The 5,730-nt window shown below is 31.4% G+C and overlaps 1 non-coding gene across 1 annotated transcript; it reads right to left on the bottom strand.

Annotated features, from left to right (window-relative positions):
- Positions 1-3,046: 3,046 nt before the first annotated feature.
- Positions 3,047-3,120, bottom strand: Trnan-guu. The gene has a single exon. It is a non-coding gene; the product is annotated as a tRNA-Asn (tRNA).
- Between the last annotated feature and the right edge of the window lie 2,610 nt (positions 3,121-5,730).

Raw genomic sequence — 5,730 nt, 5'->3', positions numbered from 1 at the left:
TTACCGACGTGATATTTTATCCTTTGAGTTTCGATCTAATTAACGATTTAAATTTATTGGTTCGTCGATTTTTATTAAATGCTTTGTACTTGGTGATGTTTAAAATAGGCATTAAATAACTTTTGACCACATTCATTATGGCAATTAAAGTTTGCAGTAAATTACCAAAAGAATTAAAAGATCTTCCGATTAGAGTCTTTAAAAAGCAACTTGGTGTATTACTTTTGGAAAAAATTTACTATTCAATAAATGATTATTTGCGTGAGACAGTGTAGTTGATATAAATTTAATAAAGTATGATATGATAATATGTACGATACAAAATATAATATAAGAATTGACTTTGACTAATAATATAAAATGTAAAATTCCTTAAGACAAATTTGCGCGCCATTGTGTGTGGCAGAATATGCGAACTTACGATTGTACCACCTTACACATTTTTGTACCATATTATTATTATTATTATTATTTACTTAACACACTGGCAGCTTTTAATAAGCTGATGCGTGTGTATTAAGGGATTTGGAGAAACTTATCCAGTCTATTTTTAAAAGTGTTTACAGATGGTGCACTGATCACACTTTCCGGAAGCCTATTCCAGTCGCATATTCTTGCAATAAATAAATTATTATTATTAAATGTAAAATAAGTTACTTTTTAATAAGGCTCAATAAATACTATTTTCTATAATACAAAGATATTTTACACCTCAGTCAACAGATGCTTGCTGTAAAGCGTGTGAATTTTATAACCTAAAAATAAAAAGTGAATATGTATTTATTTTATTTTATTTTATTTTTATTTTTATTTTAAAACTATATACCAGTTGATTGTTTTAAGAAAACATACAAAAAAGGCGTCATGTTATGTCTGTGACGCTCATAAAGTAAAACAAAATTCTATAACGTTTGTTGCTCGGGAACACGATTTGCTTGAGGAATCGCATCAAATCCACGCGAAACGTTTCATTCAACGCACTTACGATGCTCAAATCAATAATTTTTAAACAAAATCTACGCTAGACAAGAACATCAGGAGAATAATATATTTTTGCCTCAGCCCTCTTTTAATTTTAACTAAGCAAAGCTTTTACTTTTCCATTTATCAAAATATACACCAAACATACGTTACGTGTTACATTATATAATTATTCAATTTGAAACTGTATTTTGAAGGTAGTAAGACTGATTTTCGCCTGAAAATGTATGCTTTGTGTAATATGTTTGTAAAGGCTTTTAAAATGATAAATTAGACGAGTGTGAAATGAAGGGTTTGTAATTTCTTTTTAAATTTACTTAGATGTTAAATGATTTTCCCTTTTTGGTGTGAAGCATTTTTTAATATGAAACATGTTGATTATTATTTTTATGAAAATTTAATATCATCACTTAGCGTATTGACCCTGTATTTTGAGGGAGATCCCTAATGTTTTGACAGGTCGATCGACACATTTGATTATATAATCGATATAAACTTGCGTTTATATCGTTTAGTGAGTTTTTATTATCAAACTCACCTCTCTTCTTGTTCCCATATTAATTAATTCCTTATCCTTGCGACTGATAATCGAGTGCTTTTTTTTCCTTATTAAGTTCGAGTCAAGGATATATCGCGGCTTATTATTATTTATTGTCAAACAACTACATATACATACTTACATATATCAACGGCCTCCGAACCATTTTTTGTTATACATTGTATGTATATGTCTTAATATAGCCTATATCACTATCTAGCAAAAAACAGTTTTAAATTTGATCCCAATTCTGATCAGTTTCTGAGATGATTTTACAGATTTAATATTTAACTATTTAGAGCTATATAATTGACTTTTGCCTTACTCGTGGTTTAATTTAAAAAGTCTCGTAAGCCCTTAATGACTATGGACCAGACATATTTCTATTTCTAATTATATACTTCCTTAATAGACCGTACCTTACCTGTGTTCCATACTGTTAAAAAAATTTAAGTATCAAATGAGTGTTTGTTTTGTTATTTTACTCTTAGTATACGTTAGTGATTGTTATTTCCGTTTCTTTGTGCTCTGCAGTATGTATATGTACAAGGGGTCCATAAAAGGCCTCCTCCTAAACTTTTCATATGGATCTGTTGTTAGCTTCTTCCATACAATTCTCCCCAGAAACCTTAACTAAATCGTCAGCCCATCGCTTTTCTAGTCTTCTTTTCCTTGGAGGTCTCCTCCAGCGGGTTGCTTCGCCGGTTCCAGTTTATATATGGTATTTTATTGTTTCAAGCATTCGGGTTCATAGAAATATTTTTGGTCACAGTGAAATGCATGGTCGTAGTCGCTCAAATATTACACCAGTACTTGCTTGGTTAAGTATTATGGCCTAAATACTAGTTAATGAATTCAGGCGTGGGCATACGTGAAAACCTCTGTTAAAACGTTCAGGCGTAAATCGTAACAGTTACTATATTCAGCGAGCAATACACGCAACAATAGTTTCATAAAATAAGGCTTTTATGGTTTGGCGACTATTATCAATTTTTATAGAGGTTTAAATTGAGTAAGGAAATGATGTTGGTAGTCGGAGTAGGTGATTAGTATACCTTTTCAAAGCAAGATTTGTTTCGCCCGAATTTTTTAATCAACAAAATTTTATTCTAAGACCACGCGGTTTGGTTTGTGCCAATGGTTGATGGATTTCAAAACATTAGAATTCAAAAACAATATGGCCTAGCAAGAAGTAGAAGGAGCGTTGTTTTATATATAAAAACTACGATACAGTATATTTTTATTCTATATTGTTTTTATTCGTCGTTCCGTGAATTGAAGGCCTAGTTAAACCACTGTAATATTGACCTCGCGCGGTGCAACTGTGCTAACAAATGCTTGTAAAATTGTGTAAGCGTAATTATTGCGGCACGTTATTATATTTTACACCCTAGTAAATATTACTTCGCTATATAAAATAATGTACTGCGATGATAAAATAATTAACATGTTGTCATTGCGGTTTTGTATAAAATTATTGTACTGGAGTTTGTTTGTGTGCATTAAAAACGTTTGTTCAAAAAAATCCGCCCCCGGGTGGGCTCGAACCACCAACCTTTCGGTTAACAGCCGAACGCGCTAGCCAATTGCGCCACGGAGGCGATGGAGGGGATGACGAAATACTTATAATAGTTCTGTATTATCGTCAAATACATTGTTGTATTGATAAGGAATCACAATTAATATATTGATATAGAATTGCTATTTTGTTATATCGCTATTAGATAATTAAATAAATGGGAAATGATAACGTGTTATTTTTAAATGAAAATTTGTAATTAATACTTTATCTGGCTGACCCTGAGCATAGGTAGAAAAAGACCGTTCTTCAATGATTAAAATAATATAAAAAAATAACTTGATTTGTTTCCCTTATTTTTTAAATAAAATACATTTTATAATGGCCCATAATACATATATGTGATTTTGTTTTTCATTTAAATACAGTAGGATAAAAAAGTTAATGTACAATTAAGTTTATCTTACTGAAAACATTTAAACATATGTAATTTACATCCCACTAACCGTGGGAAGTCCCCTAGAGAGTTATCTAAATCCAAGAAACCTATAATAAATCAATACTTCAAGCGAGTCTATAAATCATTAGGGCCAGACACAGTTCCTATCTACAGACAAACAAATTGCGTGTCATTCAATATTATTTGCATTGGACATATAATAATGTCTGTTCATTACGAGCATACTTCCTTATACATATCGCAGAGATTATCTTAATACGGCATTTTAGATACTTAATTTATTTGGTAAATATTCTGGCGTCCCCGGGAGTGCCACACAAAAAAAGTATTTTATTTTTGCCTAGGATATTTACATAATTTCTCATGAACCTGAATCGTTATTTATGTATTTGCAACTTATTATGAGAGCAATAACACACATGACTAATTCGATAGATATTTTGATTATCAATAAAAATTATATATAATTTTTTTTTGCATAATCAACATAAATAATAGTAATAATTATATTAACAAATCGGTCATTAATGATGTTTTTAGTAAAAATTAAACTTAGCCACATCGTTTTTAGGATAATCATGTACCTTCAGAGGTTTTAAGGACTCTAAGAACATAAATATAAGAATTTCTACATCAGTTTCATGATCAATAAGCAAGTAGGTGATCAGCCTCCTGTGCATGACACACAGTCAACTCTTTCGATCTAAGGCAAGCCGGTTTCCTCACGATGTTTTCCTTCACCGTTCGAACGAATGTTAAGCGCCTATAGTAAGAAATCCAATTGGTGCACAGCCGAAAATCGAACATACGATCTTAGGGATGAGAGTCGCACGCTGAAGCCATTAGGCTATCACTGCTTAGAGCTATAATATAAGCTATAAAAAAACTAAAATCAAATGTTATTAAGGTTATATTTGATGAAGATAATATTTTATATCACAAAAGACTATTCACAAAGGAAAGATCGGTCAAAATCCAGGGTATTACCATGTGTTACGATATTATTTTGTGATGACTTGCAATATTCGTCTTTTGATCAGCCTCACCTGCCGCTGAGGGGATTTTAAAATAAGACCTCGTGTATAACGTCGGATCATTTATATTTTATACTATCATTTTTTATGAAAGAGTATTGAACCAAGTATTCACTAGTTTTGCTTATATACGTTTAATTATATAAATGCAAACTATTTAATATACATTGTTGCGCTGTTATTTTTAAAATTTAAAATTGAAGTGAAGCGAGCGCGTAGATAAAGCGTTGATACAAAACAAAATCATATCTGCCTCTGGTTACAACTCTTGGTGAAACTTCTATCCTTTCCCTGCCTATTCCTTCGTCGTGTTATTAGTTGCAGTTTTAAATATTATGAATTAAATCAAAAAATGCTAGTTTAAAATTTTTTTTAAATCAACATAAATGCTTTCAGAATTAATCCTCTTCAACCTAGCGTTGTCAAAATATGTCCTTTTGATTCGAGCTCCAAGCAATATATTAAGAACCGGAAAAAATTCCAATGCTCTCAGTCGTTTTTCTAACTTCCTTTCTATCTGCACTAAAACTATGCTAGCGCAGTCTGTTCTGCTTCCTATTATTCATTCATGCACCTCTTACAAGAATGGAGGATTCTGGATAGGATTGAGCGCCTGCAAAATTTTTGCATTCGCTTTGTCTCAGGAACTATGAGCATATGCCTAAATTCCGCAGACATCATAGGCAATTGGTCAGCTGTAATTTTATTTTTGTTATATTAGTTATCCATTGTTACATATACATATAAATTAAACATAGTGTTGATAAGTAAATAAATAACACGTATTACTACTTCTTTCGTCGTTTCCCTTGTGAACTAAGCCTTACACGCTGTGTTTACTCACCGTATTATACAGCTAAGAACTCAAATCAAAGAATGAGTTTAATTGACTACAGCGAGCTTTATTCGTCGTTCGTATTTATTTATAGAACCAATTCGTTAGGAAAATAATTGTTATTTTACCTGTCACTTTCAACTCTGGTTTGTTAAATAAATAGAAATTCATCGGGAAAGTTGGTGATTGATTTTTGAAGGAATTTTTGCGTTTGAATTCGAGTACAGAACATTTTTTTTCTTTTTACTCCTCGATAACTGAGGGAAATAAATTAAAAAAATACTTAGTGAGTTTCCCCTTTCCATTGACGCGTCATTGGAATTTTATTTTGAACTGGCGACACTCTAGCGACGCATTAATTTG

This window comes from Pieris napi, chromosome 14, assembly GCF_905475465.1.
Source record: "Pieris napi chromosome 14, ilPieNapi1.2, whole genome shotgun sequence".
Lineage (NCBI taxonomy): Eukaryota > Metazoa > Arthropoda > Insecta > Lepidoptera > Pieridae > Pieris > Pieris napi.
The sequence above is the reverse complement of the archived record's forward strand: the minus strand, read 5'-3'. Positions and strand labels throughout refer to the sequence as shown.